Here is a 15,597-nt window from a genome sequence, read left to right on the forward strand (position 1 = left end):
TTAAAATGCTTTTTGTGTCTACATTTGCTTACTAATGAGATGATTAAGACAGCAAAACTAAAGCGGCATTTTATTATATAATATAGTTTTTGCCTAAATAATTGGCAACGTCCTGTTTGGGGTAAATTGCCCTGGTTGTTTTTAACGAGGTGTGCAATTTGCAGTTTTTATTTTTTAAACTTCAGTATAGTGGCAAAGTTACAAATATACATGTTGTCAAACTGACTATGTTGCTGAATAAAAAAGGCACTTATATTTGACTTATATAATTTTTTGTTTGTTTGTTTCCACAAACATTTGCAATGGGGATCCTTGGAAAATTTGCTTTCTATGTAAACATAGGTAGTATCATATCAAAGATTGATTTCCATTCCTTACTTAGAATTACAAGTTTGTAATATCTGAGCTGTATGTATTTCAACACTGCCATCCAATGGGCACAATTAACAGGACCATGCTCAGTTGGCTTAATATTAGATAAGCACTAGTCAAGGGTGACATCTACCCTACATAAAAAAATGTATTTGACTAGAAATTTATTGATTTTATTACTATTTTAAAAGACAAAAATTCTCATCCATGGCACTGAAAGAGTTAATGGTTTTGGGGGGTAAACTCCAGTAGATACACTTCTCCGCTTGCTGTGATGTGCAGGTGTAGAGGATATTGCTGTGAGTCTGGTCAATGAAATGAAAATGGAATCTGACAGGGAGGAAAAACATGTCCTTAGCCTATTAACTTATAGACATATACTGGGCACTGATACAGGGGTTACAAATAGCGATTCTGTATTGCATTCACAGCCGACTTTTCAAAGTTCAGAGGTGCTAAAATGTTTTGCCAGCCACCGTGACAGAAAATGTGTGCTTTGTTTACTTTTGGCAATTCAATGCCGGACTAAGGAGGTCCCTGGCTAGCACAAGCAAAAACTGTCAGAGTTCTGTCACCTCACTTGAACAAGGTGCAAATCAACAGTGGAAAGCTTGTGGCCTAATTTAAGGCCTCTGTTTCCTGTCTTTACATCATCACTTGGAAACCTCTCGGTGTCCGCTCATGCCTCGCCTCTTAAATCATCACATAGCAGGTCCAGCTTTGGCGAAGCAAGTGGCACAAAACACTTAAAGTGCTGTTTTTTTTAAATATTTTTTTTTTCCCCAACGTCAGGGAGGATATCAATAAATAAGCCAAATTCACACGTGAAAGAAATATGCTTTCAGAATATGTAGTTCACCACTTGGTATCTTGACATCATACGCTTATTGCCAACTAATGTGCAATTCATTTGAAGGACGAAAAATAAGCAAAGGATAAAATGTATGTTGAATGATGTCACCAAATAGTTGGTTAAGTTTTATCAGTCTGACTAGAAAGGTGAAATACATTTTAATCTCTATTGCGCCCCTAAATTGGAATTCAAAACTGGCCATGCTGTCATCACAAACTGCAGGCTATGGATGTGTTTTTAATTAATCATTACATGAATTCATAAAGCCAAAAACAAGCATACAGTACATTATGATTTTGTAGTTGACTATGCAAATCAGCCATCAATCTATGAAGCTACATGACATTCGATAGCTAATTTGGCTACAACGCAAAAAGAGAATGAATATATATACGTGCAATCCTTACGACATATTTACATTCAATAGAGGAGCTGAATAAAACGTTCACATCTTCCAGGAAATGTATTTGAAATAAACACTGACATTAATGTGTCATCAAACTTGATGATAAATGTTTTTAATGCCAGTGATGCAGAAAATGAGAATACACACAATGAAACGATTACCATCTGTGTAGCACCACAATGAAGACTTGAGTTTTTTATTTCAAGGTTGTTGTCTACCACAGAATCTGTCTCAATGTTTGGCCTTTTCAGTATTTCAATTGCAGCCTGGCAAAGATGAATGACTACTTCACGGTCAGAAAAACTTCCAGAAATTGTATCCCTGAAGAAATTTGCATGTTTTGACAAACTCGAGTGCAATTGTTCATCATTTCATTTCAAAATAAATGGTAATATGAGTGCACAATGAAATCTCACGTGCCAATTAGTTGCTCTGATGGGCTCATAATTAAAAACAGGATGTCTAATCATACATTCACTGGCAAGTGATTTTTTTATTTTTTATTTTTTTAAACAAGAACACTCAATGCTGCCAACCAATCAGTCATCATCCTTGCTTTAGTACGATTTAGAATTCAACCTAATTTTTGGCCTGGAAAAATACGACTCCCCAGATTGATTCTTTCATTAAGGTTTTCTCATTAAAAATATCACCCAACAAAGTTAAATAGCATGTTGCACTTTTATTGGCTTTTTAAAAATATCACTATTCCAGAAGGACTTGCCGCAACAGGACCGATTAGAAGAATGTTGGAAAAAAGTATGCAGGTACTTCTTTCCTAACCAGTAACTTGTGTCAAGATAGCGAGTGCTACTTGTTCTGAAAGTTACACAAGAGTGAACATTTCTGTCAAAATGCTAACAAATGCGAAGATGATTAGAGTCCTGAAGATGATTAGAGTCCTGTGATCAAAGGTTCTTTTCTTTGAATTACGCTTAACACAAACTGGACATACAATATAACAACTCTTAACGAGAGCTGTGAGAGTTGCAGTAAGTGATAACATCATCTGGCAGTCTGTATTCAATGGGAATGGCTTCATAGACAAAATACTGCTGTTTAATTCTCTGTCCAACAACAGCTCGAACAGAACAAAAATTACAAATTAAATCAGTGCGAGTTCCGGGAGAGGCCCATTCCCAATATTGAGCTATAGAGACTTTAAACCAGACATCATTGACCTGTTCCAAGAATTAGCTTTGCAGCACGTAATAGAATGAAGCAATTACACACATGCTGCATATCATATTTAAGTGCTTTTGATTTGCGAGACTGTATTAACCTGAAAGATTACATCACAAAAGCATTGGTTGATAATTGCAAATAGGAAAGATTGCTTACTAAGAACAAAAGAAGTTGTTGAAAGCAGTTGGATTGCAGAGTAAAGGAATGACAATTTGATTACACACTGTGACCTATAGTCTTCAAGGCTTGAAAAGGCCCACAGAAAATGATTTTTGATGTACCATATATATATATATATATATATATATATATATATATATATATATATATATATATATGCTTGATTCAAACTTGAATCTTGAATGGGTTAGCCCTGGGTCCAAAGTGATGTTAACATGCTAGTGATGTTAAAGAGAGAAGTTAGAAGATCATTTATATGGAAACGAACCTGGAGATAATCAAGAAATGCGAAGAAGGCTAAGATAGCCTAGCCTAGGCTACCCTAACTACGGAATATAGCCATAAATCGCTTAAGGTAAATTTATCCTTTATATATTTTTTATTTATGATGTTATTTATTTGTATGCATGTATATTATATAAACATAGAACCTACTATACAGTTTTTAGACCAATTTTTAATATGTGTATACAATTTTTAACGCATTAGCTATTTAACATAGGTTTGGATTGATCGCCTCAAAGTGAATTCGCCTTACGAGCCCAACCGCGGAACAGATTAACCTCGTAAACTGGGGGTGCACTGTGTGTACATACACGCACACGCACACGCACACACACACACACGCACACACGCACACACACACATTTCAGAAAATAAGGATTAGTGCTTTGAGTTGAGTTTTAGGTTCCCCCCCCATTTGGAATGCTGTAAACTTGGAGATAATTGTCACATGGAGGTAATGATTACCACAGTCTGTCAGATTATTTTTTTCCCCAATAATATTGACACAATCTTTTCAGTCGGAGGAACCTTTCACATCCTTATTGGAAACCCCTGTTGGTCCAAAAATGTGTGTGTCTGCACAATAAACATGACGCAACATGAGAAGTTTATCGAACAAGCGCAAGCCATAGAAAAATAAATCTTGACGGGATTTCCTCCTTAAGTAAAACCATCTGTTTTTTTATCTGCTACAAAAAATGGAGAACTGTGACAGTATTCCTTTTTATTGAGCATTATTGACGCCCTACAACTTGAAAGTAAAGCTTTATTTTGTGTCATGCGGAGAGATGTTCTAAAATTTTACTTGATCTATGTATTATGCATAAGATGTAGGAAAAATTGTTTGGATCATCTTGTTGCAGAAAAAAAACACATTTAATTAATTTCAAACCAGCAAAATAAAGTATTTTATACGTTATGTTGGAGGTACTTAACCCCCTAGCTTCATATGCACATTTACCAAACCCTTCTTTAATGAAAAATACAATATAATTTATTTTCAGGTACAGTACATGTACCAGATGCAATGTGACATTATTCTACATGGCCATCAAACAGGGCGTGTCATCAAAAATTAACATTGACCTGCACAGTTGAGGCTTCACCGAACCCCTGAGACTGATTCAACAAACCCCCAGGAATCAATCAAACTTAGGTTGTAAATGACTGATGAGCAAATGAGCCTCATGTTGAACATGCACTCTGTGATAGGATACTCAGCATGGGAGGCAACGCTATGCAGGTCAAGCAAATGTGGCCATTTGGCTCTGACAAGTCCTGTGACCTGTACTTATGTAGAGTGGTCATTCTCTGCCATTTTTAAAGAAAATCAAAACCTACAATATTCTAGATTTCTATAGTCATATGCATAACAACACTACACAATGAATCTCTTATTCTGTTCAATTTGCCGAGCAGACTGCATCCCACAAGCAAGAAAACAATCAAGTAGGAAATTTAAAAAAAAAAAAAAAAAAACTGTAATAGAGCAATAAGGGCAGTAATAATGAATCACTTATAACGATAGAAAAGGATTTATTGCTGGAACTGAAACGCAGACAAACTGTATGTACAAGCATTGAAGTCTTCTTGAGGAAAGAAAGAAAGAAGAATAGATTTCATTCTTAATATAGCCTTGAAATTTTATTTCATTCTTATTCAATTAAAATGGTAAATAAATTAAATTAATGTTCTCCTTATGTTAAACTGCAATTTGTAATTCAGTGTACAATCGAGTTAAAGCTTGCCTGCTGTTGGTAGACTTAATACAATTTTGTGGACGAATAATTCCCTTTTTAACTGCCAAAATATTATTTGTCGGTTGATTTGATATAAAGTTATTATGTGTCAAATTTATTTTCATGAAATTATCATTTATGTAAGGTTTTATTTTTATTTTCGTAATCGTGATTTTTTTTCACATTATTACGTTGTTTTTTATTTTATTTGTTGCCTTGGGGACGTGTTTGGGGTTTGTAATTCCTGTTATCTTTGCACGTGAACGTTACATCGTGAAGTGAAAGCAAGTGCGGCTGATTCGACAGGGCTTCTCATTTTTTCATCAACCTATTTTCTTTGAAAGTGACTTTTGACAAAATTCAGGTTAGGGTTATTCATTCCCCTTAGGATTTGTATGCAACCACCAAGGTGTGTTTTGCGCTTGACGTGTGATTGCACTTTTTAATTTAATAGCGTCATGATGTTTTTCATTTGAGTAGTCATGTAAATATTGTATCATACAATGTCATATTTTCTATTTATGATATTGTGTATGTTTTATAGTTTAACAGTGACAAATTTATAAACATCCGCTGTATTGGAAAATCTGGTGGTGTGTTGTTGATCAACTGGAGAGAGTGACACCCTTTTATTTTTAAGGTTTGACAGTATCACGTATAGTGATAAGTTTTAATTGCTGATGCAGGTTTATTGATGTTTAAATGTTCAGTAAAATAGCCTGTGTTGTACATGATATAGGTGATGCAACAGCAAGTAATGCATACTTCTGAGGGGTATTTATTTGAGTCGGACATCACTGAAGTGTGAAACGCACAAACCGCCACTGGATTTCTGTAACCTTGAGTTAGACGTCTATCTTTGAGCCTCAACCTTTGGCCCGAAGTTGGACCACCTTTTTGGCCATCTTTTGACTAGCCAAGCTTATAGCACATTTTGCTCGAGAATGCCTTGATAGTCTTGCAATTTTCTTATAGCCTGCACAGATTCAAAACACACTGTGGTGGAGTTGTCAATAATCCACATTAAAGACGGACTCTGCCCTAGTTCTCTATGTATACATACTCATTACGTCATGCTTCAATCTGTAGTCAGTTCCATTATTCATCCTTACTAAATTCCACAGGAGAAGAAAATTAGATTATCCTTAATCAATCACTGTTGAGCTCAACATTAACTTTTTGATCATTACTCCAAATTCAAGAGCAGCAATAGGAACCCAGTGTCATTTGCCAAGATTTTGAGAATGTAAAGAAAAGCACATATAGGTTGATTGGGAGAAAACATGACGCACAGATTGACATTGCATGAGCAAATTAGACCTCCCAGTGGCACCTATTTTCATTCCCTCCCATTTTCAAGTCACGCGACATCAGACATATCAGTCAACTTGCTTCAACTGGCAGATTTGAGGGTTTGTAATGGAGCAAACGCCTTATAGATCTTAACTTCATTCATGGAACTAGTGTTTTCAGGTAATAGCATTCAGATGTTTTGCTTTAAGTTTTGGAAAAGCCTACTCACAGTACTGCTGCAAACACTAAGCTGACGGAAAGACAACATGGTGTCTTCTTAACATGATAACAGACCATCCAATGAGATTTTCAGAAGTAAAGACTAACTACTAGCTGTATTATAATGTATTATTTATTTGTTGCATACACATGTATTACTTATTTCATTCTAAGAGAATGAATGTAGGTCTAATGGATGAATTCCTAGACAGACACAGTCTTGAAGTGACAGTGACACATGTGAGTGCCATGGACAAGGTAATTTAGCATCTGCATATGATTTAGCAGACTGTCAAACTGTGACATAAGGCCTAAACTAAAGAGGCACTTAAGCAGCATGGGCCTCCACCGATCAGTTTTACTCACATTGAAGTTAGGTGTATCAACAGTTGAGGTGTCAGTTTGCTATGGTAACAATTGCATATTTCTCACAAACACCACCAGGTACCAAATCATTTAAATGCAATACTGTTATATACATGCCATAATGATGCTCACATGTTTTTTTAATAAGGTTTTTGTTAGTACTGCATTAGGAATTGAACCATTCTTGGATATTGGAACCATTCTTGTGGAATGTCTGGATAGAGTTGGCTTGCCAAGGTTTTCTCTTTCATCATTCAGATCATATTAACCTTCCTCAAACGTGTTGCTTAAGTTTGGCGGGGATCAAATTAAGAACCAAGTAATATGCCTCTATCAATAGAGCAATTTAAATTGCTATGAAGCTAAAACCGTAAAATGTGAATTGTGCATTTATTACATGTCTCCTTAATTTGATTTTTTTTGTTTTTCACTTGAAACTTTCCATCTTTGATTCACGTCATTGCAATCCAACAACCACGGTGTGATAACTGCCACAATTTTAGACAATCAGGGATCAGATATTTGGGCAAATTCTCATTGGCATTGAAAGGTATTATTGTAGTTTAATCATGCCTTAGGGAAAAAATGGTAGGTTTCATTCGCGTAATCTTCATAGTTGTTTTGGGTTGAGTCTATAAAAACATTTTTGCTCAGATTCATCCGTCAAGATGTCAAACTTCCTCAAATTTTAATATGTTCTAATTCATCTGCCGAGATGTCAAACTTTTTCAGGGCTTTTTAATGTATTCTCAGATGATGTCCTTATCTGCTATAAAAAATTAATTTACTGTGATCCTTCAACACTTCTTGAAAATTTCCTGTCTATCTTATTCCTGAGGTGCATATACGTCAAATCCTTTAGCATGTTTTTATCGAAACCAGGGATTTCAGCTTTGCAACATTTAAATTGCTTTAATCCTTGGGTTTTAGTCACAGTCCCTCCGTGTATTATATCTCAATTTAAAGGAAATTAAGCATAGAATTAAAATAGATCGCAATTTTCATTTTCTGAAACATGCAGTAAACCTGATATTGTGAAATCTCATCACCCACACGCAAGCACACCCACACACACTATAACGCTCATGCATTCAGTTTCATATAAGACATTACTGTGAAATTTGTAATAGCCTTCTTTTAATAAAACAGATTGCGAAGCAAGAAGCTGGAAGATCTTGGTGTTTTCTCACCCTGCTCTCTTTTGCAAAAGATCTGATCTGAAGTCTTGACTCTGATTGTGTAGTTTGTCTCCAGGCTCTTGTTGGTAATTGTGATTTACCTCAGTCCTTTAAGCCGGATGCCAACAAATCTGCAATCATGGTGGTGCCACTGATTGTGACTAAACACTTTGAAAACAACCAGACCAGATCTGTAGAACAAGACCACTTTCCCATCAGCATTGTTGATTGATGACATCCAAAACCAGCAATAGAAAATGAGGTGTGAATACATGAACTCTGAGTGCAGGTTTTTTTTTTTTTTTTTTTTTTTTTGCTGGCTTACTGAAGTGATAGGCAGGTTGAAATTCTTGCATGTGGCCAGAATAACAAAATAAAAATTGAATCAATAAGCTTGCCCTAATAATACAAAGGCAGGATAAGGTTATAGTCCTGTGACTGAGATGCATATAGGAGGAAAAGGTCAACCCTGTAAGATTTAGAAGCTTAGTGTACAAAGTTAAAGTTCTGTGACCGCAAGATGCTAAGAGGAAGGTAAGGTTAAAATCCTGCCACCCCTAAATGCCAGAAACAAGGAAAGGTTCCAGGCCTTTCGATTTTAGATGCCTGTTGGAAGAAAAGTTTACAGTTCCATTCCCACTAGATGCCTAGGAGGTTAAGGTTAAAGTTATGTGACCTCTAAATGCCTAAAACAAGAAAAGATTCCAGGCCTGCGAATCTTAGAAAATTATGTGGAGAAAAGGTTTTACTCCAGTGAGTTTTAATAGCATAATAATATTGAGATAAAACAATATTGTGGTATGATGGTTGGCTTGTGAACCGTGGCGTGAAAGTTGAAAGTAATTATGAGTATTTATACAAAAAGTTGACACAAGCAAATGGTGTCATCACAACATGGGGTTGCATGACAATTGTAAAATTGTCAACACAAAGTACCACGGAAATAGTGAAGAAGCTGAAGGAAGAAAAAAAACAGCACAAAGAAAAAAGGAAAGTTAGGTAAGGTTATAGCAGAAGTTGTTTAATGAGCAGTAGATGCTAAATGATGGGTGGAATGTTAAGTGTGGACCCAGATTGCAAATGATAACTGATGGAAACCTGTATTCCATGATTGAAGTAGCAAAATCTGGATATGGAGGTGAAGGAATGTAAAGCAATTCTTGATGGGCAGGTTTGATATTAAGGAAAGGAACTTAGGTCAGATGATGGTTGACTTTGCAAGGATGATAGAAATAGTTGTAGTGAATACTTTCAATCAGACATAGGGTGACCTATAAGAGTGGCAGTAGGAAAACACAGGTAGATTGCTTCTTGTCTACACGATGTAATCTTATGAAGAACATGACTGCAAAGTAGTGGTGGGTGAAAATGAAGGCAGACAGCATAGGATGGTGGTATGTGGTATGACTGATGGTGAAGAAGCTGAAGAAGGCAAAGAGATAGAAGAGGACAAATGGTGGAAGCTAAAAAAAAGAAAGAAGAGTTGAGAGAGGCTCCGAATGGCCAGGAGGTGCTTCCAATTGACTTGACGACAACAGATAATGCGATCAAAGAGACAACACTTGCTGTTTCATCTGGACGGAAAATTGATGAGGAGACTTGGAGGTGAAATGAGGAGATACAGAAGCTAAGAAGAAGTAGGACACTGATAGGACCAAAGAGAGTAGACATGAGAATATGGAAATTCAACTTAAGGTGAAAGTAGTGGCGGCAAAGACCAAACAAAGGATAACTTCTCGGTTAGTTTGGACAGTATGGATGGAAAGACTGACCAATTCAGGTTGGCAAAGCAGAAAGACAGAGAGTGGAAAAACATGCAGGTGGTCAACGTTATCACGGACAGAGTATGATGTAAAGATGGAAAGATTACTTTGAAGTGTTAATGAAGAAAATAAGAGAGAGCAAATAAGTGATTGTGGTGGAACAGGAAGTTGCAAAGCTTAGAGCAGTAGTGGGTCTGATTGGGTTGTTTAACGGGATCTTAAATAGTGAGAAGATGCCCGAGGAATGAAAAAGAGGTGTGTATGTGTAACAAGGGGGGTGGGGCGACAGCCAAACTGCTGAACTTTCTCTCACGTCCACCCTTTGGTCCGTTTGAAGCAGTGCTTGAACAACCACACAGATGAGGGTTCACTTAAAACAGTTTATTGACTGGTTGTCTTTGACCAAACTCAAAATCTAAAATCACAGCTAAAACGCATGCAAAAGTCTCTTAAAAGTTTAAAAGTCCAAACCAAAACCACAAGCCATGCAGTCGGCGATCAATGAGGTTCCAACAAGTCCTCTGCCACCTTTCTAGGTCGAACACCACACATCATGGTCACTTGTTGGGGGATGAGAGGAATTAAAGCAGGCAGCCGACTGGGAAGGGTGGGGCAAAAAAATAGTGCACTGGCCAGGGAAACTCACGCCTTTGTGACAGAAGCTCTAGCTTCTGCCATTCAGGTACACAGGCCCTTAATGCAGCGCTGTCAGGCTGAGGATCAGTAAGGCCTTCGCCACTTGCTCCTCAGGATCATGCCAACACCAGCTCCAATGCAGTCCTTTTTTCGGTTCACACGTCTAACACAGGCAGCAGCCACTGACCAGACCTCCGGCCATAACCCCTGTCCTTTTAAAAAGGGAGTGTCATTCCACCCCTGCTTATGATAGGCTCATTTTGCCAGCATGCCAAACTTGATTGGTTCTTGTTAGTGCCTGTCCATTGTCAATTGAGCGCAGGTGTTGAACCATCTAATCAAAGGCATGTGCACAACACAATGACACAGTAAAAATCAGTTTCTACCACTTACATCCCCCCACAGTTTATTATTGGCAATCCTGGCAATGCCTGTTATCCATGGTGGTTCGGAGGCTAACCTGAATTCAGACGAGCTAAATATCCCAAGGGGCGCGCCTTCCTGGCCTCTAATTGCATGATACTACACATGTGCTTCTTGCAAAGCGTTTCAGGGCCTTGGGCAATGCCCCCTAAAAAACTGACCACACAAAATATGTCATTAGTAGCCTCATCCAATCCTTAAAGACCCCCCCCTCCCAATCCCTGAAACTTGGTTACACACAGGGCACACATTTCCACCCTCAACATGCACGATTCCGCACCCGTGCTCCATGCAAAGCGCTTCAGGGCCTTGGAAAAGACCCCTGGCGACAGCCAAACTGCCGAACTTTACCTCACGTCCACCGTCCATTTGAATCGCGAGGGAGAGCAGTGCTTGAACAACCACACAGATGAGGGAAAGTTCGGCAGTTTGGCTGTCGCCCAACCCCCCTTGTGACATATGTGCCCATTTTTAAAAAACAATGAAGATGTCCAGAATTTTGGTAACTACCAAAAAATAAAGCTGATGAACCATACAATAAAGCCATGGGATAAGAGTATGCAGTGTGGTTTCATGCCCCCCAAAAAATAGCACTACAGATCCAGTATTTGCATTGTGGATGTTTAATCAAAAAGGAAAGAAGGCCAGAGGGAGCGGCATAGTTTCTTTATAGATCTGGAGAAAGCTTATGACAGTCTTTTCACAACAATATACATACCAATACATGTTTGAACCACAAAAATAAATGAATCAGTGTAAACCTCCAGCAACTGTAATGTATCCAACACTCATCAACTCACAATTGTGCCACATACCTACTGATGTGAACAAAGATGCTCAATTTTTTATATGTTAAGCTGCAGGCAACTCAAGTCCAAAATACACCACTAGATGCCATTTTAGCCACGCCCATACAATCTGAAAAATTGAAATTCTGAAAAATAGCTCAACATTAAATCATTTATTGTCAAACATGTGGAATGTATTTCAACAAATATCTGAATTAACATATCTGTTACAGAATTTTTCAGTGAGAACTGCACAAAGGTCAGCTAGGGAAATACCGATGATGTGCGGTGATGCACTATTAATAGAAAAAATGAAGGACCACAGATTTAATGTGTAGTTCATTGTTCTTACACCACATGGTGTTATACTCACACGGTCTGTCAACTGACACATTCCTGGAAAAAAAAAAAAAAAAGCAAAACATCACCCTGAGCATGCTCTTGTAATGACCAATTTCTTATCTCTACTATTATATCCAAGTATAAACAGTAATGTTTCCAGGATTTTCATCTGCTCTATCAGCTAAAACAAATGTTTTAGTGCCACTGTGTGGTGCTGCATTTCCCCCAGACAAACTATAGAGAGTGTAATTTCACAAGACACAATACATAGACAGTGTTTTCTCCGAAGTTCAACAGTGTTTCTTGGAGAGCCTTTTAAAACCCATACCCACAGCAAAGCCAAAGATAATAAGAGAAAGCCGAGGGTGACTGCTGGGTTTGCTGATTAGGGTATCCCTAGTAACAAAAAAGAATTTCCACCATCTTATTTTGATCTACTTAAAACAGTTATTACATTCTGCTGTATTTTTATTAATAAGGTTTTTTCACTTTCCATGTCACCCATTTTTCAATGTTTGTGGCTGGCAACTTTTGTGTGAGAAACCAATCTTTTGTCTTTCCATGTGAACATAAACTAAAGATGCCTGAATTGCTCTCTAATCATTTGGCACAAGATATAACATTCACGTTTGAGAGGCCTGGTTGAAGGATTTATGCACATGGGTTCTAAACTGATAAATAGCATTTGCGGTTTCTGGAGCATTAGTAGTGGATTCATGTCTTCTGTTTTCACAGCTGCTCTTCTTTGAGCCTGCTTTACAGAAAATTATTGTGTCCAAGAGTGAAATCTGAGAACATTTTGAAGTCACTTTAGAGTCACATGGATGCAAATTACCAGTATAGACGTGATATTTTACAAAAGACATACTGAAAATTAGCTAAACGTGTCCATTGCCAAATAGTAAAATGCTTTAAAATTAATTTTCAACTGAGAAATTGGATACCACGCAACATAACTAACCTAATCACACAAACCCTTATTTGAATGCCAAGGCAGACAAGGAGTCTGAGTATGCTTTGACCTTGTTCTTAGAATTAATTTGCAACAATGTGCAAACAACCCCTAGGGACAGCCAGACTCATTATGAGACTGTTGATTTTTGTATAATCTATTTCCATTAAGGGCTAACTCCAACTACAATAATGCTCTCTATCATACCCGTAAAAGGTATTTTAGAATAAGTTCTGTTTAGATGACTTACAGATCATAAGAAATTTTACATGTGGAGCTTAAAGCAGATTTTATTGAAAGCTTTCCAAGGCTTACAAATGTGTCACATGAGCTTTATCAGTCGCTTTAGCTGTGAAAGACTTGGCTTGAGATGGACATGTAAAAGCAAACCACACTGTTGACTTGAAAATTTTCACCTGCCAAAATACACAACAACATATTTAATGTCTCATTAAACTATCCCAACAAATGAGCAAATTTCAGACTATGATGCAAGACTGCAGTCTTGTGGAAAGGGTGAGGTTTTGCCCTGCATTATGCATAACTGTACCAGCAATGTTGCACAGTATATGTAGCGTACATTAGGGGCTCTTTGTCTCATGTTGACCTCACTTTTCCCATTACAAATACGAGACCCCTTGTGAAAGTTTCCACGCCCAAGTGCGTACTGATCAGGCCTTTCAAATGAGTAGAAATGCTGTGAGTGCTCTGCTGTGTTTGTGGTGTTTTGTGAGGTGCAATTATGACAGCACTGGAAATAAGTACAACAAAGCATTCTTTCAGATGCCATTTAAACTCCTGAAATGAAAAATTTGGTGCTCCTGCCTGACACAAATCATTCTGATATACAAAAAAAATACAAAAATGTAGGGTCGTACTTGGAATTCCCAGACAAGTCGGCAAATTGCCTTTTGGTTTTTCAAAAATGTTTCAGAGAAAATACTCTTCTGTGATTCATGTTTTTGAACTTAAGACAAAGACATCCATAGTTTCTGAAGTCCAAGTCTTGTTTATCCAAAAGCCAACGAGGCTTTGAAAATATGGAACATGTTAGTTTCATTGTCACACTATCAAATAATAAATCAATCTCAACTGTTGTGAATTCCACAGTGATTACGAGCCCACCACTACAGCCGTCGTCTATTTGGAACCTGTTCTCATGGTCTCCTCCAGAAAAACTTCCAAGATCTAGATTTCGGTTTAAATTTTTGTTGGACTAGAACATGGGTCAGCAACCTTTAACATTCAAAGGGCCATTCTGACCCAGTTTTCACGGATAAGACAAGACTGGGAGCCACAAACACTTTATTATATCCGAAACGAAAATGCATTACAGTTTTGAAGTAACTCGCTCATCACTCTACATTCTATTCTAGCGCTGTGTAGTGCAGTTACACACAGCACTAGGTGGTACAGTGGCACTCTCGTGTCAAAGTCTGTGCGGGAGTTTGAAACTTTTTCAGTCGCTGTCAAAAAGTTTTTTTTTCGAAATCAAATTCCTGATTAATGTGAGTAAGAAAAAAAATCACCAAAATGATCTCCACCTATTTCTTCTGGGTAAAATAGTGAAGATATTGTTGTGAAAGTAAATTCACATTTATCTGTATTTATTCATTTAATTTTTTAGCATCAAACAGTCCAGTTGATCAAAAATATTTTTAGTTTGAATAAGGGTTGACATTTTTTTCAAGCGCTTTGATGAGATTTAAGCTTTTTTTTTGTTATTCACAACAAAATGTAACCTGTATAAAACCCTATAAAGTGAAGTTAATATTTGGTGAAAGCTGACTTAAATGGCTTTTTTCCTTTGTTAATGTGAAAAAGGATACAATTTTAGGTTTACATATACAATTTTCCATAGATATTGATTATAGTCACATCGGCGAATGGGGAGGGTGGGGTTGCAAAATGTTTTCTCTTTCCTTGAGGGACTTTACAAACAAATAATTGAAAAGCACTGACAAACATAAAATTCCCCTGAAAGTTTAATCACAGTTTGAAATGTTTCATGGCACAATGGCAGTCTTGGTTAGGATGTTTCTGCAGTGCAGATGTTGTAACTTTGTGTCCGACTTTGGCCAAGTGGGGAGTTAACATGTTCTCCCCGTGCCTGCGTGGGTTTTCTCTTGGTACTCCTTTTAACGGAGCAGTGTTCAAATCCGTCACTTCTTGTCTGGTGAGCTGTAATCATCTGAAGGAGTAAGCTGTGTGTTCCGGTTTCTGCAGACACCCTCCTCGAAACTGCTTGCCACGGACACACAAAATTGCTCCACTAAACTGCTTGCCACTAAATTGCACACTGAGTCATGAGGACACGAGGAAGTTCGACTCTCGTGCCCGGACTGTAGTATAGAGTTTTCAGCATATATTTTTCTTCACGTTTGCAGCCTGAGGTTGCCGATGGAAGCGAGCGTCAAGTGACGAATGGGGATTAAGTGATATACATGAGGTTTATCTTTGATGTGAATTGCATACACGAGTGTTGAGCAACATGGTTCTACACGTTCAATATTGTTTGAGTCATTTTATAAATGATACTTTATATATTGAGTTATGGCGCCCTCATATGTACCGCTGTGGTAGACGTTTTTTTAAGTCAATCTATTGTCACAGCAGA

Source organism: Hippichthys cyanospilos, chromosome 11 (assembly GCF_059441005.1).
Source record: "Hippichthys cyanospilos isolate Australia breed blue-spotted pipefish chromosome 11, RoL_Hcya_1.0, whole genome shotgun sequence".
Taxonomy (NCBI): domain Eukaryota; kingdom Metazoa; phylum Chordata; class Actinopteri; order Syngnathiformes; family Syngnathidae; genus Hippichthys; species Hippichthys cyanospilos.